Source organism: Pleurodeles waltl, unplaced genomic scaffold (genome assembly GCF_031143425.1).
Source record: "Pleurodeles waltl isolate 20211129_DDA unplaced genomic scaffold, aPleWal1.hap1.20221129 scaffold_570, whole genome shotgun sequence".
Classification (NCBI taxonomy): domain Eukaryota; kingdom Metazoa; phylum Chordata; class Amphibia; order Caudata; family Salamandridae; genus Pleurodeles; species Pleurodeles waltl.
Window position 1 is genome coordinate 21145 of NW_027150280.1, and position 22859 is coordinate 44003.

At 53.9% G+C, this 22859-nt stretch overlaps 15 non-coding genes and 2 pseudogenes across 15 annotated transcripts; all 17 read left to right on the forward strand.

The window, feature by feature from the left end:
* Positions 1-736: 736 nt before the first annotated feature.
* On the forward strand, positions 737-927 carry LOC138278778 (U2 spliceosomal RNA). Its single transcript, XR_011200859.1, has one exon. It is a non-coding gene; the product is annotated as a U2 spliceosomal RNA (small nuclear RNA).
* Positions 928-1738: 811 nt separating this feature from the next.
* LOC138278777 (U2 spliceosomal RNA) lies at positions 1739-1929 on the forward strand. Its single transcript, XR_011200858.1, has one exon. It is a non-coding gene; the product is annotated as a U2 spliceosomal RNA (small nuclear RNA).
* An 833-nt stretch (positions 1930-2762) lies between these two features.
* Positions 2763-2953, forward strand: LOC138278765 (U2 spliceosomal RNA). The gene has a single exon (XR_011200846.1). It is a non-coding gene; the product is annotated as a U2 spliceosomal RNA (small nuclear RNA).
* An 811-nt stretch (positions 2954-3764) lies between these two features.
* Positions 3765-3955, forward strand: LOC138278766 (U2 spliceosomal RNA). The gene has a single exon (XR_011200847.1). It is a non-coding gene; the product is annotated as a U2 spliceosomal RNA (small nuclear RNA).
* An 816-nt stretch (positions 3956-4771) lies between these two features.
* LOC138278767 (U2 spliceosomal RNA) lies at positions 4772-4962 on the forward strand. The gene has a single exon (XR_011200848.1). It is a non-coding gene; the product is annotated as a U2 spliceosomal RNA (small nuclear RNA).
* Positions 4963-5778: 816 nt separating this feature from the next.
* On the forward strand, positions 5779-5969 carry LOC138278768 (U2 spliceosomal RNA). Its single transcript, XR_011200849.1, has one exon. It is a non-coding gene; the product is annotated as a U2 spliceosomal RNA (small nuclear RNA).
* An 817-nt stretch (positions 5970-6786) lies between these two features.
* Positions 6787-6977, forward strand: LOC138278769 (U2 spliceosomal RNA). Its single transcript, XR_011200850.1, has one exon. It is a non-coding gene; the product is annotated as a U2 spliceosomal RNA (small nuclear RNA).
* An 815-nt stretch (positions 6978-7792) lies between these two features.
* On the forward strand, positions 7793-7952 carry LOC138278785 (U2 spliceosomal RNA; annotated as a pseudogene).
* A 6188-nt stretch (positions 7953-14140) lies between these two features.
* On the forward strand, positions 14141-14324 carry LOC138278783 (U2 spliceosomal RNA). Its single transcript, XR_011200862.1, has one exon. It is a non-coding gene; the product is annotated as a U2 spliceosomal RNA (small nuclear RNA).
* An 811-nt stretch (positions 14325-15135) lies between these two features.
* On the forward strand, positions 15136-15326 carry LOC138278771 (U2 spliceosomal RNA). The gene has a single exon (XR_011200852.1). It is a non-coding gene; the product is annotated as a U2 spliceosomal RNA (small nuclear RNA).
* Positions 15327-16145: 819 nt separating this feature from the next.
* Positions 16146-16337, forward strand: LOC138278776 (U2 spliceosomal RNA). Its single transcript, XR_011200857.1, has one exon. It is a non-coding gene; the product is annotated as a U2 spliceosomal RNA (small nuclear RNA).
* Positions 16338-17159: 822 nt separating this feature from the next.
* On the forward strand, positions 17160-17350 carry LOC138278772 (U2 spliceosomal RNA). The gene has a single exon (XR_011200853.1). It is a non-coding gene; the product is annotated as a U2 spliceosomal RNA (small nuclear RNA).
* An 822-nt stretch (positions 17351-18172) lies between these two features.
* On the forward strand, positions 18173-18363 carry LOC138278773 (U2 spliceosomal RNA). The gene has a single exon (XR_011200854.1). It is a non-coding gene; the product is annotated as a U2 spliceosomal RNA (small nuclear RNA).
* An 817-nt stretch (positions 18364-19180) lies between these two features.
* LOC138278774 (U2 spliceosomal RNA) lies at positions 19181-19371 on the forward strand. The gene has a single exon (XR_011200855.1). It is a non-coding gene; the product is annotated as a U2 spliceosomal RNA (small nuclear RNA).
* Positions 19372-20176: 805 nt separating this feature from the next.
* Positions 20177-20367, forward strand: LOC138278775 (U2 spliceosomal RNA). The gene has a single exon (XR_011200856.1). It is a non-coding gene; the product is annotated as a U2 spliceosomal RNA (small nuclear RNA).
* An 816-nt stretch (positions 20368-21183) lies between these two features.
* Positions 21184-21375, forward strand: LOC138278779 (U2 spliceosomal RNA). Its single transcript, XR_011200860.1, has one exon. It is a non-coding gene; the product is annotated as a U2 spliceosomal RNA (small nuclear RNA).
* Positions 21376-22204: 829 nt separating this feature from the next.
* LOC138278784 (U2 spliceosomal RNA) lies at positions 22205-22365 on the forward strand (annotated as a pseudogene).
* Positions 22366-22859: the final 494 nt, after the last annotated feature.

Below are 22859 nucleotides of genomic sequence, written 5' to 3' on the forward strand. Positions count from 1 at the left end.
TGGGTGTAAATAAAACCAACCTGGCCACTTTTTGGCAGCCGTGTCTTGTTTTATTTATTGATTGATTGATTTTAATTAATTATTTATTTCGTTTTAGCCCTACCGCGTTGGTAAGACAGGAAGGAAAGAAGGAAGGAAGGGGGAGAGAGAGAGAGAGAGAGAGAGAGAGAGAGAGAGAGAGAGAGAGAGAGACAGGGGGGGGGGGGGGAGCTGCCTGTGGCAGAACAGAAGAGCTGGACACTGTCCATGCCTTCTCTGGGTAGAAGGAAGAGGCAGAGTCCTTTGCCTTCTTTGCCTGCCCCCGCCCGCCCCCGAACGGCCACAAACGGCCGAGCCTTATCTATAGGCCTAAGCTACAGGGCAACAGAGTCCTGGGTAAGCGAGGGCGAGGTGCCGGCCACTTGCTGCCAGGGTGCTGTCTAGGGTGGCCAGGCCTCCCGACCAAGGGGCTGGAGGCAGTGGACAGGAAGGGGAGGGGCATGCAAAAACTAGAAACTGGGCAACGTGGGTATGCTAATGGACGCATAATGAGGCGACTGCTGAGGATTCTGGGAGCCGGAAGTCCCCCGCCCCCGACGCCAGGGCCTCTTTTTCCTTTTGTCACTGGCTGAGCTCTTGCCAAGAGATGGGGAAAAGAGGCGAAAGGCCCGTGAACGGCCAAGGAAAGGACGGCGCCAGCCCGAGTCAGCCAGGGAGACCGGCCGGTGAGGTGAGAATTCTGGCCCCTCTTCGGGTTATCGCTTCTCGGCCTTTTGGCTAAGATCAAGTGTAGTATCTGTTCTTATCAGTTTAATGTCTGATACGTCCTCTATCTGGGGACCATATATTAAATTGATTTTTGGAACAGGGAGATGGAATAGGAGCTTGCTCTGTCCACTCCACGCATCAACCTGGTATTGCAGTACCTCCAGGAATGGTGCACCTCCCCACCCGGGGAAACACATGCTGTTGAAAAAAAAGATGCAAAAGGAGCGTTTCACTGGCTTTCTGTAAAGTGGCGCTAATGTCTTTGGGTGTAAATAAAACCAACCTGGCCACTTTTTGGCAGCCGTGTCTTGTTTTATTTATTGATTGATTGATTTAATTAATTATTTATTTCGTTTTAGCCCTACCGCGTTGGTAAGACAGGAAGGAAAGAAGGAAGGAAGGGGGAGAGAGAGAGAGAGAGAGAGAGAGAGAGAGAGAGAGAGAGACAGGGGGGGGGGGGGGGAGCTGCCTGTGGCAGAACAGAAGAGCTGGACACTGTCCATGCCTTCTCTGGGTAGAAGGAAGAGGCAGAGTCCTTTGCCTTCTTTGCCTGCCCCCGCCCGCCCCCGAACGGCCACGAACGGCCGAGCCTTATCTATAGGCCTAAGCTACAGGGCAACAGAGTCCTGGGTAAGCGAGGGCGAGGTGCCGGCCACTTGCTGCCAGGGTGCTGTCTAGGGTGGCCAGGCCTCCCGACCAAGGGGCTGGAGGCAGTGGACAGGAAGGGGAGGGGCATGCAAAAACTAGAAACTGGGCAACGTGGGTATGCTAATGGACGCATAATGAGGCGACTGCTGAGGATTCTGGGAGCCGGAAGTCCCCCGCCCCCGACGCCAGGGCCTCTTTTTCCTTTTGTCACTGGCTGAGCTCTTGCCAAGAGATGGGGAAAAGAGGCGAAAGGCCCGTGAACGGCCAAGGAAAGGACGGCGCCAGCCCGAGTCAGCCAGGGAGACCGGCCGGTGAGGTGAGAATTCTGGCCCCTCTTCGGGTTATCGCTTCTCGGCCTTTTGGCTAAGATCAAGTGTAGTATCTGTTCTTATCAGTTTAATATCTGATACGTCCTTTATCTGGGGACCATATATTAAATTGATTTTTGGAACAGGGAGATGGAATAGGAGCTTGCTCTGTCCACTCCACGCATCAACCTGGTATTGCAGTACCTCCAGGAATGGTGCACCTCCCCACCCGGGGAAACACATGCTGTTGAAAAAAAAGATGCAAAAGGAGCGTTTCACTGGCTTTCTGTAAAGTGGCGCTAATGTCTTTGGGTGTAAATAAAACCAACCTGGCCACTTTTTGGCAGCCGTGTCTTGTTTTATTTATTGATTGATTGATTTAATTAATTATTTATTTCGTTTTAGCCCTACCGCGTTGGTAAGACAGGAAGGAAAGGGGAGAGAGAGGGAGAGAGAGAGAGAGAGAGAGAGAGAGAGAGAGAGAGAGAGAGAGAGAGAGAGAGAGAGAGAGAGACAGGGGGGGGGGGGGGGAGCTGCCTGTGGCAGAACAGAAGAGCTGGACACTGTCCATGCCTTCTCTGGGTAGAAGGAAGAGGCAGAGTCCTTTGCCTTCTTTGCCTGCCCCCGCCCGCCCCCGAACGGCCACAAACGGCCGAGCCTTATCTATAGGCCTAAGCTACAGGGCAACAGAGTCCTGGGTAAGCGAGGGCGAGGTGCCGGCCACTTGCTGCCAGGGTGCTGTCTAGGGTGGCCAGGCCTCCCGACCAAGGGGCTGGAGGCAGTGGACAGGAAGGGGAGGGGCATGCAAAAACTAGAAACTGGGCAACGTGGGTATGCTAATGGACGCATAATGAGGCGACTGCTGAGGATTCTGGGAGCCGGAAGTCCCCCGCCCCCGACGCCAGGGCCTCTTTTTCCTTTTGTCACTGGCTGAGCTCTTGCCAAGAGATGGGGAAAAGAGGCGAAAGGCCCGTGAACGGCCAAGGAAAGGACGGCGCCAGCCCGAGTCAGCCAGGGAGACCGGCCGGTGAGGTGAGAATTCTGGCCCCTCTTCGGGTTATCGCTTCTCGGCCTTTTGGCTAAGATCAAGTGTAGTATCTGTTCTTATCAGTTTAATATCTGATACGTCCTCTATCTGGGGACCATATATTAAATTGATTTTTGGAACAGGGAGATGGAATAGGAGCTTGCTCTGTCCACTCCACGCATCAACCTGGTATTGCAGTACCTCCAGGAATGGTGCACCTCCCCACCCGGGGAAACACATGCTGTTGAAAAAAAAGATGCAAAAGGAGCGTTTCACTGGCTTTCTGTAAAGTGGCGCTAATGTCTTTGGGTGTAAATAAAACCAACCTGGCCACTTTTTGGCAGCCGTGTCTTGTTTTATTTATTGATTGATTGATTTAATTAATTATTTATTTCGTTTTAGCCCTACCGCGTTGGTAAGACAGGAAGGAAAGAAGGAAGGAAGGGGGAGAGAGAGAGAGAGAGAGAGAGAGAGAGAGAGAGAGAGAGAGACAGGGGGGGGGGGGGAGCTGCCTGTGGCAGAACAGAAGAGCTGGACACTGTCCATGCCTTCTCTGGGTAGAAGGAAGAGGCAGAGTCCTTTGCCTTCTTTGCCTGCCCCCGCCCGCCCCCGAACGGCCACAAACGGCCGAGCCTTATCTATAGGCCTAAGCTACAGGGCAACAGAGTCCTGGGTAAGCGAGGGCGAGGTGCCGGCCACTTGCTGCCAGGGTGCTGTCTAGGGTGGCCAGGCCTCCCGACCAAGGGGCTGGAGGCAGTGGACAGGAAGGGGAGGGGCATGCAAAAACTAGAAACTGGGCAACGTGGGTATGCTAATGGACGCATAATGAGGCGACTGCTGAGGATTCTGGGAGCCGGAAGTCCCCCGCCCCCGACGCCAGGGCCTCTTTTTCCTTTTGTCACTGGCTGAGCTCTTGCCAAGAGATGGGGAAAAGAGGCGAAAGGCCCGTGAACGGCCAAGGAAAGGACGGCGCCAGCCCGAGTCAGCCAGGGAGACCGGCCGGTGAGGTGAGAATTCTGGCCCCTCTTCGGGTTATCGCTTCTCGGCCTTTTGGCTAAGATCAAGTGTAGTATCTGTTCTTATCAGTTTAATATCTGATACGTCCTCTATCTGGGGACCATATATTAAATTGATTTTTGGAACAGGGAGATGGAATAGGAGCTTGCTCTGTCCACTCCACGCATCAACCTGGTATTGCAGTACCTCCAGGAATGGTGCACCTCCCCACCCGGGGAAACACATGCTGTTGAAAAAAAAGATGCAAAAGGAGCGTTTCACTGGCTTTCTGTAAAGTGGCGCTAATGTCTTTGGGTGTAAATAAAACCAACCTGGCCACTTTTTGGCAGCCGTGTCTTGTTTTATTTATTGATTGATTGATTTAATTAATTATTTATTTCGTTTTAGCCCTACCGCGTTGGTAAGACAGGAAGGAAAGAAGGAAGGAAGGGGGAGAGAGAGAGAGAGAGAGAGAGAGAGAGAGAGAGAGAGAGAGAGAGACAGGGGGGGGGGGGGGAGCTGCCTGTGGCAGAACAGAAGAGCTGGACACTGTCCATGCCTTCTCTGGGTAGAAGGAAGAGGCAGAGTCCTTTGCCTTCTTTGCCTGCCCCCGCCCGCCCCCGAACGGCCACGAACGGCCGAGCCTTATCTATAGGCCTAAGCTACAGGGCAACAGAGTCCTGGGTAAGCGAGGGCGAGGTGCCGGCCACTTGCTGCCAGGGTGCTGTCTAGGGTGGCCAGGCCTCCCGACCAAGGGGCTGGAGGCAGTGGACAGGAAGGGGAGGGGCATGCAAAAACTAGAAACTGGGCAACGTGGGTATGCTAATGGACGCATAATGAGGCGACTGCTGAGGATTCTGGGAGCCGGAAGTCCCCCGCCCCCGACGCCAGGGCCTCTTTTTCCTTTTGTCACTGGCTGAGCTCTTGCCAAGAGATGGGGAAAAGAGGCGAAAGGCCCGTGAACGGCCAAGGAAAGGACGGCGCCAGCCCGAGTCAGCCAGGGAGACCGGCCGGTGAGGTGAGAATTCTGGCCCCTCTTCGGGTTATCGCTTCTCGGCCTTTTGGCTAAGATCAAGTGTAGTATCTGTTCTTATCAGTTTAATATCTGATACGTCCTCTATCTGGGGACCATATATTAAATTGATTTTTGGAACAGGGAGATGGAATAGGAGCTTGCTCTGTCCACTCCACGCATCAACCTGGTATTGCAGTACCTCCAGGAATGGTGCACCTCCCCACCCGGGGAAACACATGCTGTTGAAAAAAAAGATGCAAAAGGAGCGTTTCACTGGCTTTCTGTAAAGTGGCGCTAATGTCTTTGGGTGTAAATAAAACCAACCTGGCCACTTTTTGGCAGCCGTGTCTTGTTTTATTTATTGATTGATTGATTTAATTAATTATTTATTTCGTTTTAGCCCTACCGCGTTGGTAAGACAGGAAGGAAAGAAGGAAGGAAGGGGGAGAGAGAGAGAGAGAGAGAGAGAGAGAGAGAGAGAGAGAGAGAGAGACAGGGGGGGGGGGGGGAGCTGCCTGTGGCAGAACAGAAGAGCTGGACACTGTCCATGCCTTCTCTGGGTAGAAGGAAGAGGCAGAGTCCTTTGCCTTCTTTGCCTGCCCCCGCCCGCCCCCGAACGGCCACAAACGGCCGAGCCTTATCTATAGGCCTAAGCTACAGGGCAACAGAGTCCTGGGTAAGCGAGGGCGAGGTGCCGGCCACTTGCTGCCAGGGTGCTGTCTAGGGTGGCCAGGCCTCCCGACCAAGGGGCTGGAGGCAGTGGACAGGAAGGGGAGGGGCATGCAAAAACTAGAAACTGGGCAACGTGGGTATGCTAATGGACGCATAATGAGGCGACTGCTGAGGATTCTGGGAGCCGGAAGTCCCCCGCCCCCGACGCCAGGGCCTCTTTTTCCTTTTGTCACTGGCTGAGCTCTTGCCAAGAGATGGGGAAAAGAGGCGAAAGGCCCGTGAACGGCCAAGGAAAGGACGGCGCCAGCCCGAGTCAGCCAGGGAGACCGGCCGGTGAGGTGAGAATTCTGGCCCCTCTTCGGGTTATCGCTTCTCGGCCTTTTGGCTAAGATCAAGTGTAGTATCTGTTCTTATCAGTTTAATATCTGATACGTCCTCTATCTGGGGACCATATATTAAATTGATTTTTGGAACAGGGAGATGGAATAGGAGCTTGCTCTGTCCACTCCACGCATCAACCTGGTATTGCAGTACCTCCAGGAATGGTGCACCTCCCCACCCGGGGAAACACATGCTGTTGAAAAAAAAGATGCAAAAGGAGCGTTTCACTGGCTTTCTGTAAAGTGGCGCTAATGTCTTTGGGTGTAAATAAAACCAACCTGGCCACTTTTTGGCAGCCGTGTCTTGTTTTATTTATTGATTGATTGATTTAATTAATTATTTATTTCGTTTTAGCCCTACCGCGTTGGTAAGACAGGAAGGAAAGAAGGAAGGAAGGGGGAGAGAGAGAGAGAGAGAGAGAGAGAGAGAGAGAGAGAGAGAGAGAGACAGGGGGGGGGGGGGGGAGCTGCCTGTGGCAGAACAGAAGAGCTGGACACTGTCCATGCCTTCTCTGGGTAGAAGGAAGAGGCAGAGTCCTTTGCCTTCTTTGCCTGCCCCCGCCCGCCCCCGAACGGCCACAAACGGCCGAGCCTTATCTATAGGCCTAAGCTACAGGGCAACAGAGTCCTGGGTAAGCGAGGGCGAGGTGCCGGCCACTTGCTGCCAGGGTGCTGTCTAGGGTGGCCAGGCCTCCCGACCAAGGGGCTGGAGGCAGTGGACAGGAAGGGGAGGGGCATGCAAAAACTAGAAACTGGGCAACGTGGGTATGCTAATGGACGCATAATGAGGCGACTGCTGAGGATTCTGGGAGCCGGAAGTCCCCCGCCCCCGACGCCAGGGCCTCTTTTTCCTTTTGTCACTGGCTGAGCTCTTGCCAAGAGATGGGGAAAAGAGGCGAAAGGCCCGTGAACGGCCAAGGAAAGGACGGCGCCAGCCCGAGTCAGCCAGGGAGACCGGCCGGTGAGGTGAGAATTCTGGCCCCTCTTCGGGTTATCGCTTCTCGGCCTTTTGGCTAAGATCAAGTGTAGTATCTGTTCTTATCAGTTTAATATCTGATACGTCCTCTATCTGGGGACCATATATTAAATTGATTTTTGGAACAGGGAGATGGAATAGGAGCTTGCTCTGTCCACTCCACGCATCAACCTGGTATTGCAGTACCTCCAGGAATGGTGCACCTCCCCACCCGGGGAAACACATGCTGTTGAAAAAAAAGATGCAAAAGGAGCGTTTCACTGGCTTTCTGTAAAGTGGCGCTAATGTCTTTGGGTGTAAATAAAACCAACCTGGCCACTTTTTGGCAGCCGTGTCTTGTTTTATTTATTGATTGATTGATTTAATTAATTATTTATTTCGTTTTAGCCCTACCGCGTTGGTAAGACAGGAAGGAAAGAAGGAAGGAAGGGAGAGAGAGAGAGAGAGAGAGAGAGAGAGAGAGAGAGAGAGAGAGACAGACAGGGGGGGGGGGGGAGCTGCCTGTGGCAGAACAGAAGAGCTGGACACTGTCCATGCCTTCTCTGGGTAGAAGGAAGAGGCAGAGTCCTTTGCCTTCTTTGCCTGCCCCCGCCCGCCCCCGAACGGCCACAAACGGCCGAGCCTTATCTATAGGCCTAAGCTACAGGGCAACAGAGTCCTGGGTAAGCGAGGGCGAGGTGCCGGCCACTTGCTGCCAGGGTGCTGTCTAGGGTGGCCAGGCCTCCCGACCAAGGGGCTGGAGGCAGTGGACAGGAAGGGGAGGGGCATGCAAAAACTAGAAACTGGGCAACGTGGGTATGCTAATGGACGCATAATGAGGCGACTGCTGAGGATTCTGGGAGCCGGAAGTCCCCCGCCCCCGACGCCAGGGCCTCTTTTTCCTTTTGTCACTGGCTGAGCTCTTGCCAAGAGATGGGGAAAAGAGGCGAAAGGCCCGTGAACGGCCAAGGAAAGGACGGCGCCAGCCCGAGTCAGCCAGGGAGACCGGCCGGTGAGGTGAGAATTCTGGCCCCTCTTCGGGTTATCGCTTCTCGGCCTTTTGGCTAAGATCAAGTGTAGTATCTGTTCTTATCAGTTTGAAACCACTACCCAGTGGAAGTAAACTTGATATTTATTGGATCTACGACTTTGACTTGGAAGTGAAGTAAATTTGCATTGTATATGCAAATTTATGCAAATTAACCGGAAAAGGCCCACTCGTCTCTAAAGGAGAGAGAGGAAGGACACCAGCGTGCTGGTGTCAGTTTGCCTACTAGGGGCGCAAAATAGAATCCCCCAAGGACCGTGTGGTCAGCTCTTAGAGCTCGGAATTGCGCTCCCTACTCACTCTATCTTTCCTGGCGTTTGGGTGGACTAATGCTGGAGACTTAAAACCTCTCCTAACATCCTTCACAGGCCTGCCAGCACTCAGATCTCTGGAGAGGGGATCCATGCTTAGGTGGTAACACCTATAACCCTCCCCTTAGCTCTTGGGAGTGACTGTGCAGTGTTTCTTGCACTACAGACAGTTTTCTGTCTGTTTGGTTGGCACAGGACAGGTGACACCCAGAAGTACACCTGAACCAGCGGCTACCCAGATAGACCAGTGGCTGAAGGTGGAACCAGGTGGAACCATGGCATCTATCTCTGAAGAGATGGAGATTGGCGCCCCAGGGCCCATAGTAGACGGCATCCCCCCAGTGGACGCCCCGAAACCCAACCCCAAACCCCCAGGGGCGGGCAGCAAGGAGGTCAGTAAGGTGGACCCCCCAACAGCAGGCACCAGCGCAGGGAAGGCTGGTGAGCTGAAGGCCCCAGGGCCAAAGCAGGGGAACCCTGAAAACCCCACAGCTGCCAAACCAGGTGGTGGAGGGAAAGGTGAGGAGGGGACCAGGCAAGGGACAGCCCCCGAACCCTTCAATGGGTACAACCTCTCCCGTAGACATGCCCAAGTCATGCGGTGGGAGGTGAAAGACAAGGCGGGACCCAAGCTAGACAGGGACCTCTTCCTAGATAAGGTCATCAAACCAGCAGGGATCCCAGTGGAGGAGGTGCTGAGCTGCCAAGCATCAGCATCAGGGTGGATTTTCCTCTTGAGTTTCATCACTCACACCCTATACAGGAAGTATTGGGAATTCTTCCAAGGGAAAAAAGGGGAGAAACCATTTAACTCCTTCAACATTTCAACAGGATGGGAGCCAGCATCAACGGAGAAGAGGATCACGGTGGAGATGACAAACCCCCACATCCCAGACCGGGACATCGCATCGCTACTCCAGAGATACGGCACCATTGCAAGCGGACCCAACAAGGTCAGAGACAAAAGAGGCATTTGGAACACGACTTGGCAAGCCATCATCAACCTCCACAAAGACCCAGCAGGAAGAGACGGACTGAAGCACCCCCCAGCGAGCTTCTACCTAGGAGGCGACGAGGGCAGGATCCGTTACCCAGGCCAACCTTTTACCTGCAGGAAGTGCCAAGCCGTGGGACACAAAGGAATTGACTGCCCAGAAAAGTACTGCAAGATATGCAGACAAACCGGACACGAGACGAACAGATGCACAGGGAAAAAGGTGTGCAACCTCTGTGGAGGAGACGGCCACACCTACTACCAGTGCCCAAAGTCTGAAAGACCCAGAACCTACGCAGCGGCAGCTGCAGGAGCCCCAGCCCAGAAGATCACCAGACCAAAGCTGGACCCCACTGCCAATGCAAAGGTGAATGCCCTCCTGAAGGCATCGAGGGAAGAAGCCCAGAAGATACCGGAGCCAACCAGGGGAAGCAACCCGAAGGGACAAGCCCCGAAGGACCACAAGTCCCCAGGACCCGACCCAGATGTGGAACCACCCACAGCAACAGACCCGGCGACACCACTGGAGACTACCGTCTCAGTGGTACCCATCCACCCCGAAGGATCCCCCGAGAACGGTGCACAAACCAATGCACCACCACTGGAGACCCAAGGGGAGCCGGAACCGACACCAGGAACCAAGGCCGAGGAGGGAAAGGAGTCTACGGCTGCCGCCGGGACCCCGACCCAAACCTCAGCCCCTGTAAAAGCGAAAAAGAAAAAACACTTAAAAAAGAAAGTGGACAACAGCGGGGACGAGGAGGTGATCGAGAAGGCCTGGAAACAGGTAAAATCCCAGACGCTGCGGGAAAAGTGCAGGAAAGAGAGAGAGGAAAGAGATGACAGGAGGCGGGCCCGGATCAATGGGAAACAATCACCGCCCCAAAAAGAATCTCAGACGGAACCCCTGAAAGACGAAGAGATGGAGAGGGATGAGATAGCTACCCAACCCCCCCAGAAAGCAGGAAGAAAGAGGCAACGGCAAAGGAAGGAAGACTTCTACACCACAAAGAAGAAGCATATCACTTCCCAAACCGAGGACCAAAATGATGGCTACACCACCATCGACTCAGACGAGGAGACCATAGAGGACACAGGAGGGACCCCGAGCGAGCCAAACCAGTTGATCCAAACGGTCCTCCAAGAGCTGCATCAACAGCTGGCCCTGATCGATACCACCGGGGCCCCAAAAGAACAGGCCCAGTGGACGAGAGTCCCAGAGGCAGTAGCCGAAATAGTAATTTCGGATGGAAGTGAGGAAGAGAGCGAGGGAAAGGGAGACCAACAAGAGTCCCAGCACCCCCAGTAGAACAGCTTAGGGCCCAACCCAGTAGCGGTTCTCCCTTACCCAGAAACTGACAGCTATCGCTGAGACAATGGCCATATCATTGCTCACCCTAAACGTCAGGAGTGTGAAGGACCAGGTTAGGCGAGTTGGCACGTTGTCCTTCCTGGCCGCCCAGAACCATGATGTCTGCTTTCTGCAGGAATGCGGGATTCCGTACGCCCAGTCGTACAGCCAGCTTGAGCGGCAGTGGACGCACGGGCCATCGTTTTGGTCCGGAGGAAACGACTGCAAATCATCTGGAGTCGCCATTCTGATCAAGGGGAGGCATTTCACCACCGACAGGGTCACTGAGCAGGTCAACGGCAGAGTGCTAGTCGTGGACGGCTCGTGGTCAGGTGAGCCCGTTAGGCTCATCAATGTCTACGCCCCCCCAGAGAAGAATGAACGGCTCGAGATGTTCAGGGTGCTCAGGATGCAGCTTGTGACCTCCAGAACCATCCTGATGGGTGGTGATTTCAACTGCACAGTAGAGTTGGACGGACGCACTGGGTCAGACTCTGCAGGGATGGACGTGACGTCCAGGCTGTTGGTGGAGATGACAGGCGAGGCATCCCTGCACGATGTCGTAGGAAGTATGGGGCCGAACGCCAGGAATTATTCCTGGAGCAGGCCGGATGGGTCCGTGCGTTCACGGATCGACTTCCTCTTCACCTCCCCAACGGTAAAGCCTGGGCGGAACTCCATGGTCGCCGTCCACTTCTCGGACCACAGAGCAGTCAGTTTCGAGGGGGAACTTACAGGGAAGTTCCCCGCTGGCCCCGGATCGTGGAAACTGAACTGCTCACTGCTGGAAAACGAGGAGTTAGTGGCGAACCTCAGAGTCGCGTATGTAGAGTGGAGGGACATGAGGGACCTCTTTCACTCCGCCGGCGAGTGGTGGGAATGGGTGAAGGACAGGTTCCGGAGCTTCTTCCAGGATGCAAGCAGAGCTGCTGCACGGGAAAAGAAGAGGGATTTCAGGCAGCTGCAAAGCAAACTGCAGCGCCTGTTTGAACTCGAGCTCAGGGGATGGGACGTGGATGACGAACTGGAGGAAACCCGAAAAGGGCTCGCAGAGCACTTCAGGGAGGAATCCAGGAAAATCATCTTCCGGACCAGAACCGAGAACCTCGAGAAGGATGAGAAATGCAACTCTTTCTTCTTCAAGAAACTTCACTCGGCCCGCACCCCGCTGGTAGAGCTTCGGGACTCGGAGGGCAACCTCCAGAGTGGGAAAGAGCAAGTCATGAGGGTCGTCACCGACTTTTATGGCGAGCTTTACTCACCGAAGTCGTCAGAGAGATCCCAGGCGGACAGTTTCCTAAAGGGCATCTCAAAGACACTGAGTCCGGAAGAGAGAGAGGGCCTGAACGCGCCCTTCACCCTGGAAGAGCTGCACTTGGCCGCCACGACCTCCAAGAGAGGCAAGACCCCCGGAAGTGATGGTCTCCCAGTGGAACTTTATGTCGAACTGTGGGACCTGATCGGGCCAGACTTGCTGGAACTCTACGGGGAAGTGGTGGGCAAGGGCAGTTTGCCGCAGTCCCTGCGTGAGGGCATGATAACGCTTCTGTACAAACAGAAGGGAGAGAAGGAGGACCTCAAAAACTGGAGGCCCATCTCTCTCCTCAATGTGGACTACAAACTCCTAGCGAAGGCAATGGCCAACCGCCTAAAGAAAGTGATAGAGAAGATAGTCCACCCTGACCAGACCTGTGGGATACCGGGCCGGCAGATCGCGGACAGCCTGGCCCTGGTCCGAGACACGATCGAGTACGTCAAGAGCCGAAAGGTTCCGACGGCCTTGGTCAGTCTGGACCAGGAAAAGGCCTTTGACCGCGTCTCCCATGAGTTCATGGACCGGACACTCCGAGCACTGGGACTGGGTGACTTCTTCTGTGACGTGGTGACCGCAATGTATAGAGACACCTCTAGCACAGCGTTGGTCAATGGATGGAGAACCGACCCCTTCCCCGTCCTGTCAGGGGTTAGGCAGGGCTGTCCACTCTCACCTCTTCTGTTCATTTGCGTTATAGAGCTCCTCGCCGAGCGCATCAGACAGAACAGGGACATCAGAGGAGTGATAGTACCAGGAAGCAGCGGGAAGGGCGAAGTGAAGTGCTCCCTCTACATGGACGACGTCTCAGTGTTCTGTGCGGACGGGCACTCCATAAAGGAACTTGAGAAGACTTGTATCGAGTTTGGGAAGGCGTCAGGAGCAAAGATAAACAGCGCCAAGTCAGAAACCCTACTCTTCGGCCACTGGACCCCTACCAGAGACCCACTGCCATTCCCCATCAAGCAGGATTTCCTGAAAATCCTGGGAGTCTGGTTCGGCGGAAAAGGCGCGGCAGAGAAATCATGGGAAGAAAGACTGGCAAAGACGAAGCAGAAGCTGGGACTCTGGAGCCTCCGGAAGCTGACGATCGAAGGGAAGTCTTTGGTCCTGCGGAACGAGACCCTGCCAGTGCTCCTGTACATCGCACAAGTATGGCCAGTGCAGCCTCGAACGGCCAAGGCCATCACGAGAATGATCTTCTACTTCATCTGGAACTCCAAGATGGATAGAGTGAAGAGGGAGGTGATGTTCAAAACCCACGACAAAGGAGGCAAAGGAGTGCCGGACATCGCCACCATCCTGAGGGGAACCTTCGTATGCCACTGCGTGAGGAACACCCTGAGGGCAAAAGATGAAAGCCACGCTGGCTTCCTGATGGCACGGTTCTTTCTGTTACCGACGTGGAGGAGACTTGGTTGGGCAGAATGGGACAGCTCAGTCCCCTACAACTGGGAAACCCCATGGTTTTACAAAGAAGTGGAGAAGTTCATAAAGGAGCACGGTCCGGCGGCACCAGCCCCGACGCAGTGGACTCCAAAGATCATCCACCGACAAATCCGTGCGAGGGACGTCAGCGAACCAATCGGTGCCCTTCCCTCTGCCACAGCGGACCACGTCTGGAGAAACGTGGCCTCCAAACGCCTGACCAACCAACACAAGGACATTGCGTGGATGGCCATCCAGGGAGGCCTGCCAGTGAGAGCCTTCATGCACGCAAGAGGGCTCAACCGATACAAGTCCTGCCCAAGAGGATGCACCGCAGATGAGACGACCTACCATCTCTTCTGGGAATGCGCCTACGCCCAGGACCTTCTGAAGGCCCTAAGCACGGAGCTTGGGGCCTGGATACCAACAACATGCATCACCGCAGACTCGGTAATGTATGGTTTGTTCCCCGGTTCCCACGCACTCGGAGACCTCCAGGGCTGCTGGAGGCTCCTGTGCTGCCTTAAAGATGTTCTCCTATTTTCCAGAAACCGCCTGGTAGTAGGGAAGAAGGAGACATCGACCCTGGTCTGCCGGAAGATGATCCACAGCCTCCTGCGAGACTACGCAGCACTGGACGGATCAGACGACGACAGCGACGACGAAACCTGAAGGGGTCCGCCCCGGAGGGTCCACTAACCTGTTGTCTACTTTTTTTCTCTTCAGGACCCGAAAGGCGAACGGAGAGGACTCAGATGAAGACAGGTGTAGTAAATGTAAAGTGATGTAATGTAATGTTTTTGATTAACGTGACCTTTTTCCTTAACAGGTAAAAGGTCAAAGGGATAGCTTGTGCACATGTTGTCAAGCTTGTTACCTACGACTTACGATCAAATAGGTATTTGTGTACGGCGACGATTGTATGTATCTGAACCAAAGCACAAATTCCTGACATTTGGAAAAAAAAAAAAAAAAAAAATCTGTTCTTATCAGTTTAATATCTGATACGTCCTCTATCTGGGGACCATATATTAAATTGATTTTTGGAACAGGGAGATGGAATAGGAGCTTGCTCTGTCCACTCCACGCATCAACCTGGTATTGCAGTACCTCCAGGAATGGTGCACCTCCCCACCCGGGGAAACACATGCTGTTGAAAAAAAAGATGCAAAAGGAGCGTTTCACTGGCTTTCTGTAAAGTGGCGCTAATGTCTTTGGGTGTAAATAAAACCAACCTGGCCACTTTTTGGCAGCCGTGTCTTGTTTTATTTATTGATTGATTGATTTAATTAATTATTTATTTCGTTTTAGCCCTACCGCGTTGGTAAGACAGGAAGGAAAGAAGGAAGGAAGGGGGAGAGAGAGAGAGAGAGAGAGAGAGAGAGAGAGAGAGAGAGACAGGGGGGGGGGGGGGGAGCTGCCTGTGGCAGAACAGAAGAGCTGGACACTGTCCATGCCTTCTCTGGGTAGAAGGAAGAGGCAGAGTCCTTTGCCTTCTTTGCCTGCCCCCGCCCGCCCCCGAACGGCCACAAACGGCCGAGCCTTATCTATAGGCCTAAGCTACAGGGCAACAGAGTCCTGGGTAAGCGAGGGCGAGGTGCCGGCCACTTGCTGCCAGGGTGCTGTCTAGGGTGGCCAGGCCTCCCGACCAAGGGGCTGGAGGCAGTGGACAGGAAGGGGAGGGGCATGCAAAAACTAGAAACTGGGCAACGTGGGTATGCTAATGGACGCATAATGAGGCGACTGCTGAGGATTCTGGGAGCCGGAAGTCCCCCGCCCCCGACGCCAGGGCCTCTTTTTCCTTTTGTCACTGGCTGAGCTCTTGCCAAGAGATGGGGAAAAGAGGCGAAAGGCCCGTGAACGGCCAAGGAAAGGACGGCGCCAGCCCGAGTCAGCCAGGGAGACCGGCCGGTGAGGTGAGAATTCTGGCCCCTCTTCGGGTTATCGCTTCTCGGCCTTTTGGCTAAGATCAAGTGTAGTATCTGTTCTTATCAGTTTAATATCTGATACGTCCTCTATCTGGGGACCATATATTAAATTGATTTTTGGAACAGGGAGATGGAATAGGAGCTTGCTCTGTCCACTCCACGCATCAACCTGGTATTGCAGTACCTCCAGGAATGGTGCACCTCCCCACCCGGGGAAACACATGCTGTTGAAAAAAAAGATGCAAAAGGAGCGTTTCACTGGCTTTCTGTAAAGTGGCGCTAATGTCTTTGGGTGTAAATAAAACCAACCTGGCCACTTTTTGGCAGCCGTGTCTTGTTTTATTTATTGATTGATTGATTTAATTAATTATTTATTTCGTTTTAGCCCTACCGCGTTGGTAAGACAGGAAGGAAAGAAGGAAGGAAGGGGGAGAGAGAGAGAGAGAGAGAGAGAGAGAGAGAGAGAGAGAGAGAGAGAGAGAGACAGGGGGGGGGGGGGGAGCTGCCTGTGGCAGAACAGAAGAGCTGGACACTGTCCATGCCTTCTCTGGGTAGAAGGAAGAGGCAGAGTCCTTTGCCTTCTTTGCCTGCCCCCGCCCGCCCGACGGCCACAAACGGCCGAGCCTTATCTATAGGCCTAAGCTACAGGGCAACAGAGTCCTGGGTAAGCGAGGGCGAGGTGCCGGCCACTTGCTGCCAGGGTGCTGTCTAGGGTGGCCAGGCCTCCCGACCAAGGGGCTGGAGGCAGTGGACAGGAAGGGGAGGGGCATGCAAAAACTAGAAACTGGGCAACGTGGGTATGCTAATGGACGCATAATGAGGCGACTGCTGAGGATTCTGGGAGCCGGAAGTCCCCCGCCCCCGACGCCAGGGCCTCTTTTTCCTTTTGTCACTGGCTGAGCTCTTGCCAAGAGATGGGGAAAAGAGGCGAAAGGCCCGTGAACGGCCAAGGAAAGGACGGCGCCAGCCCGAGTCAGCCAGGGAGACCGGCCGGTGAGGTGAGAATTCTGGCCCCTCTTCGGGTTATCGCTTCTCGGCCTTTTGGCTAAGATCAAGTGTAGTATCTGTTCTTATCAGTTTAATATCTGATACGTCCTCTATCTGGGGACCATATATTAAAATTGATTTTTGGAACAGGGAGATGGAATAGGAGCTTGCTCTGTCCACTCCACGCATCAACCTGGTATTGCAGTACCTCCAGGAATGGTGCACCTCCCCACCCGGGGAAACACATGCTGTTGAAAAAAAAGATGCAAAAGGAGCGTTTCACTGGCTTTCTGTAAAGTGGCGCTAATGTCTTTGGGTGTAAATAAAACCAACCTGGCCACTTTTTGGCAGCCGTGTCTTGTTTTATTTATTGATTGATTGATTTAATTAATTATTTATTTCGTTTTAGCCCTACCGCGTTGGTAAGACAGGAAGGAAAGAAGGAAGGAAGGGGGAGAGAGAGAGAGAGAGAGAGAGAGAGAGAGAGAGAGAGAGAGAGAGAGAGAGACAGGGGGGGGGGGGGGAGCTGCCTGTGGCAGAACAGAAGAGCTGGACACTGTCCATGCCTTCTCTGGGTAGAAGGAAGAGGCAGAGTCCTTTGCCTTCTTTGCCTGCCCCCGCCCGCCCCCGAACGGCCACAAACGGCCGAGCCTTATCTATAGGCCTAAGCTACAGGGCAACAGAGTCCTGGGTAAGCGAGGGCGAGGTGCCGGCCACTTGCTGCCAGGGTGCTGTCTAGGGTGGCCAGGCCTCCCGACCAAGGGGCTGGAGGCAGTGGACAGGAAGGGGAGGGGCATGCAAAAACTAGAAACTGGGCAACGTGGGTATGCTAATGGACGCATAATGAGGCGACTGCTGAGGATTCTGGGAGCCGGAAGTCCCCCGCCCCCGACGCCAGGGCCTCTTTTTCCTTTTGTCACTGGCTGAGCTCTTGCCAAGAGATGGGGAAAAGAGGCGAAAGGCCCGTGAACGGCCAAGGAAAGGACGGCGCCAGCCCGAGTCAGCCAGGGAGACCGGCCGGTGAGGTGAGAATTCTGGCCCCTCTTCGGGTTATCGCTTCTCGGCCTTTTGGCTAAGATCAAGTGTAGTATCTGTTCTTATCAGTTTAATATCTGATACGTCCTCTATCTGGGGACCATATATTAAATTGATTTTTGGAACAGGGAGATGGAATAGGAGCTTGCTCTGTCCACTCCACGCATCAACCTGGTATTGCAGTACCTCCAGGAATGGTGCACCTCCCCACCCGGGGAAACACATGCTGTTGAAAAAAAAGATGCAAAAGGAGCGTTTCACTGGCTTTCTGTAAAGTGGCGCTAATGTCTTTGGGTGTAAATAAAACCAACCTGGCCACTTTTTGGCAGCCGTGTCTTGTTTTATTTATTGATTGATTGATTTAATTAATTATTTATTTCGTTTTAGCCCTACCGCGTTGGTAAGACAGGAAGGAAAGAAGGAAGGAAGGGGGAGAGAGAGAGAGAGAGAGAGAGAGGAGAGAGAGAGAGAGAGAGAGAGAGAGACAGGGGGGGGGGGGGGGAGCTGCCTGTGGCAGAACAGAAGAGCTGGACACTGTCCATGCCTTCTCTGGGTAGAAGGAAGAGGCAGAGTCCTTTGCCTTCTTTGCCTGCCCCCGCCCGCCCCCGAACGGCCACGAACGGCCGAGCCTTATCTATAGGCCTAAGCTACAGGGCAACAGAGTCCTGGGTAAGCGAGGGCGAGGTGCCGGCCACTTGCTGCCAGGGTGCTGTCTAGGGTGGCCAGGCCTCCCGACCAAGGGGCTGGAGGCAGTGGACAGGAAGGGGAGGGGCATGCAAAAACTAGAAACTGGGCAACGTGGGTATGCTAATGGACGCATAATGAGGCGACTGCTGAGGATTCTGGGAGCCGGAAGTCCCCCGCCCCCGACGCCAGGGCCTCTTTTTCCTTTTGTCACTGGCTGAGCTCTTGCCAAGAGATGGGGAAAAGAGGCGAAAGGCCCGTGAACGGCCAAGGAAAGGACGGCGCCAGCCCGAGTCAGCCAGGGAGACCGGCCGGTGAGGTGAGAATTCTGGCCCCTCTTCGGGTTATCGCTTCTCGGCCTTTTGGCTAAGATCAAGTGTAGTATCTGTTCTTATCAGTTTAATATCTGATACGTCCTCTATCTGGGGACCATATATTAAATTGATTTTTGGAACAGGGAGATGGAATAGGAGCTTGCTCTGTCCACTCCACGCATCAACCTGGTATTGCAGTACCTCCAGGAATGGTGCACCTCCCCACCCGGGGAAACACATGCTGTTGAAAAAAAAGATGCAAAAGGAGCGTTTCACTGGCTTTCTGTAAAGTGGCGCTAATGTCTTTGGGTGTAAATAAAACCAACCTGGCCACTTTTTGGCAGCCGTGTCTTGTTTTATTTATTGATTGATTGATTTAATTAATTATTTATTTCGTTTTAGCCCTACCGCGTTGGTAAGACAGGAAGGAAAGAAGGAAGGAAGGGGGAGAGAGAGAGAGAGAGAGAGAGAGAGAGAGAGAGAGAGAGAGACAGGGGGGGGGGGGGGAGCTGCCTGTGGCAGAACAGAAGAGCTGGACACTGTCCATGCCTTCTCTGGGTAGAAGGAAGAGGCAGAGTCCTTTGCCTTCTTTGCCTGCCCCCGCCCGCCCCCGAACGGCCACAAACGGCCGAGCCTTATCTATAGGCCTAAGCTACAGGGCAACAGAGTCCTGGGTAAGCGAGGGCGAGGTGCCGGCCACTTGCTGCCAGGGTGCTGTCTAGGGTGGCCAGGCCTCCCGACCAAGGGGCTGGAGGCAAGGCAGTGGACAGGAAGGGGAGGGGCATGCAAAAACTAGAAACTGGGCAACGTGGGTATGCTAATGGACGCATAATGAGGCGACTGCTGAGGATTCTGGGAGCCGGAAGTCCCCCGCCCCCGACGCCAGGGCCTCTTTTTCCTTTTGTCACTGGCTGAGCTCTTGCCAAGAGATGGGGAAAAGAGGCGAAAGGCCCGTGAACGGCCAAGGAAAGGACGGCGCCAGCCCGAGTCAGCCAGGGAGACCGGCCGGTGAGGTGAGAATTCTGGCCCCTCTTCGGGTTATCGCTTCTCGGCCTTTTGGCTAAGATCAAGTGTAGTATCTGTTCTTATCAGTTTAATATCTGATACGTCCTCTATCTGGGGACCATATATTAAATTGATTTTTGGAACAGGGAGATGGAATAGGAGCTTGCTCTGTCCACTCCACGCATCAACCTGGTATTGCAGTACCTCCAGGAATGGTGCACCTCCCCACCCGGGGAAACACATGCTGTTGAAAAAAAAGATGCAAAAGGAGCGTTTCACTGGCTTTCTGTAAAGTGGCGCTAATGTCTTTGGGTGTAAAATAAAACCAACCTGGCCACTTTTTGGCAGCCGTGTCTTGTTTTATTTATTGATTGATTGATTTAATTAATTATTTATTTCGTTTTAGCCCTACCGCGTTGGTAAGACAGGAAGGAAAGAAGGGGGAGAGAGAGAGAGAGAGAGAGAGAGAGAGAGAGAGAGAGAGAGACAGGGGGGGGGGGGGAGCTGCCTGTGGCAGAACAGAAGAGCTGGACACTGTCCATGCCTTCTCTGGGTAGAAGGAAGAGGCAGAGTCCTTTGCCTTCTTTGCCTGCCCCCGCCCGCCCCCCGAACGGCCACGAACGGCCGAGCCTTATCTATAGGCCTAAGCTACAGGGCAACAGAGTCCTGGGTAAGCGAGGGCGAGGTGCCGGCCACTTGCTGCCAGGGTGCTGTCTAGGGTGGCCAGGCCTCCCGACCAAGGGGCTGGAGGCAGTGGACAGGAAGGGGAGGGGCATGCAAAAACTAGAAACTGGGCAACGTGGGTATGCTAATGGACGCATAATGAGGCGACTGCTGAGGATTCTGGGAGCCGGAAGTCCCCCGCCCCCGACGCCAGGGCCTCTTTTTCCTTTTGTCACTGGCTGAGCTCTTGCCAAGAGATGGGGAAAAGAGGCGAAAGGCCCGTGAACGGCCAAGGAAAGGACGGCGCCAGCCCGAGTCAGCCAGGGAGACCGGCCGGTGAGGTGAGAATTCTGGCCCCTCTTCGGGTTATCGCTTCTCGGCCTTTTGGCTAAGATCAAGTGTAGTATCTGTTCTTATCAGTTTAATATCTGATACGTCCTCTATCTGGGGACCATATATTAAATTGATTTTTGGAACAGGGAGATGGAATAGGAGCTTGCTCTGTCCACTCCACGCATCAACCTGGTATTGCAGTACCTCCAGGAATGGTGCACCTCCCCAACCCGGGGAAACACATGCTGTTGAAAAAAAGATGCAAAAGGAGCGTTTCACTGGCTTTCTGTAAAGTGGCGCTAATGTCTTTGGGTGTAAATAAAACCAACCTGGCCACTTTTTGGCAGCCGTGTCTTGTTTTATTTATTGATTGATTGATTTAATTAATTATTTATTTCGTTTTAGCCCTACCGCGTTGGTAAGACAGGAAGGAAAGAAGGAAGGAAGGGGGAGAGAGAGAGAGAGAGAGAGAGAGAGAGAGAGAGAGAGAGAGAGACAGGGGGGGGGGGGGGAGGCTGCCTGTGGCAGAACAGAAGAGCTGGACACTGTCCATGCCTTCTCTGGGTAGAAGGAAGAGGCAGAGTCCTTTGCCTTCTTTGCCTGCCCCCGCCCGCCCCCGAACGGCCACAAACGGCCGAGCCTTATCTATAGGCCTAAGCTACAGGGCAACAGAGTCCTGGGTAAGCGAGGGCGAGGTGCCGGCCACTTGCTGCCAGGGTGCTGTCTAGGGTGGCCAGGCCTCCCGACCAAGGGCTGGAGGCAGTGGACAGGAAGGGGAGGGGCATGCAAAAACTAGAAAACTGGGCAACGTGGGTATGCTAATGGACGCCATAATGAGGCGACTGCTGAGGATTCTGGGAGCCGGAAGTCCCCCGCCCCCGACGCCAGGGCCTCTTTTTCCTTTTGTCACTGGCTGAGCTCTTGCCAAGAGATGGGGAAAAGAGGCGAAAGGCCCGTGAACGGCCAAGGAAAGGACGGCGCCAGCCCGAGTCAGCCAGGGAGACCGGCCGGTGAGGTGAGAATTCTGGCCCCTCTTCGGGTTATCGCTTCTCGGCCTTTTGGCTAAGATCAAGTGTAGTATCTGTTCTTATCAGTTTAATATCTGATACGTCCTCTATCTGGGGACCATATATTAAATTGATTTTTGGAACAGGGAGATGGAATAGGAGCTTGCTCTGTCCACTCCACGCATCAACCTGGGTATTGCAGTACCTCCAGGAATGGTGCACCTCCCCACCCGGGGAAACACATGCTGTTGAAAAAAAAGATGCAAAAGGAGCGTTTCACTGGCTTTCTGTAAAGTGGCGCTAATGTCTTTGGGTGTAAATAAAACCAACCTGGCCACTTTTTGGCAGCCGTGTCTTGTTTTATTTATTGATTGATTGATTTAATTAATTATTTATTTCGTTTTAGCCCTACCGCGTTGGTAAGACAGGAAGGAAAGAAGGAAGGAAGGGGGAGAGAGAGAGAGAGAGAGGAGAGAGAGAGAGAGAGAGAGAGAGAGAGAGAGAGACAGGGGGGGGGGGGGGGAGCTGCCTGTGGCAGAACAGAAGAGCTGGACACTGTCCATGCCTTCTCTGGGTAGAAGGAAGAGGCAGAGTCCTTTGCCTTCTTTGCCTGCCCCCGCCCCGCCCCCCGAACGGCCACAAACGGCCGAGCCTTATCTATAGGCCTAAGCTACAGGGCAACAGAGTCCTGGGTAAGCGAGGGCGAGGTGCCGGCCACTTGCTGCCAGGGTGCTGTCTAGGGTGGCCAGGCCTCCCGACCAAGGGGCTGGAGGCAGTGGACAGGAAGGGGAGGGGCATGCAAAAACTAGAAACTGGGCAACGTGGGTATGCTAATGGACGCATAATGAGGCGACTGCTGAGGATTCTGGGAGCCGGAAGTCCCCCGCCCCCGACGCCAGGGCCTCTTTTTCCCTTTTGTCACTGGCTGAGCTCTTGCCAAGAGATGGGGGAAAAGAGGCGAAAGGCCCCGTGAACGGCCAAGGAAAGGACGGCGCCAGCCCGAGTCAGCCAGGGAGACCGGCCGGTGAGGTGAGAATTCTGGCCCCTCTTCGGGTTATCGCTTCTCGGCCTTTTGGCTAAGATCAAGTGTAGTATCTGTTCTTATCAGTTTGAAACCACTACCCAGTGGAAGTAAACTTGATTATTTATTGGATCTACGACTTTGACTTGGAAGTGAAGTAAATTTGCATTGTATATGCAAATTTATGCAAATTAACCGGAAAAGGCCCACTCGTCTCTAAAGGAGAGAGAGGAAGGACACCAGCGTGCTGGTGTCAGTTTGCCTACTAGGGGCGCAAAATAGAATCCCCCAAGGACCGTGTGGTCAGCTCTTAGAGCTCGGAATTGCGCTCCCTACTCACTCTATCTTTCCTGGCGTTTGGGTGGACTAATGCTGGAGACTTAAAACCTCTCCTAACATCCTTCACAGGCCTGCCAGCACTCAGATCTCTGGAGAGGGGATCCATGCTTAGGTGGTAACACCTATAACCCTCCCCTTAGCTCTTGGGAGTGACTGTGCAGTGTTTCTTGCACTACAGACAGTTTTCTGTCTGTTTGGTTGGCACAGGACAGGTGACACCCAGAAGTACACCTGAACCAGCGGGCTACCCAGATAGACCAGTGGCTGAAGGTGGAACCAGGTGGAACCATGGGCATCTATCTCTGAAGAGATGGAGATTGGCGCCCCAGGGCCCATAGTAGACGGCATCCC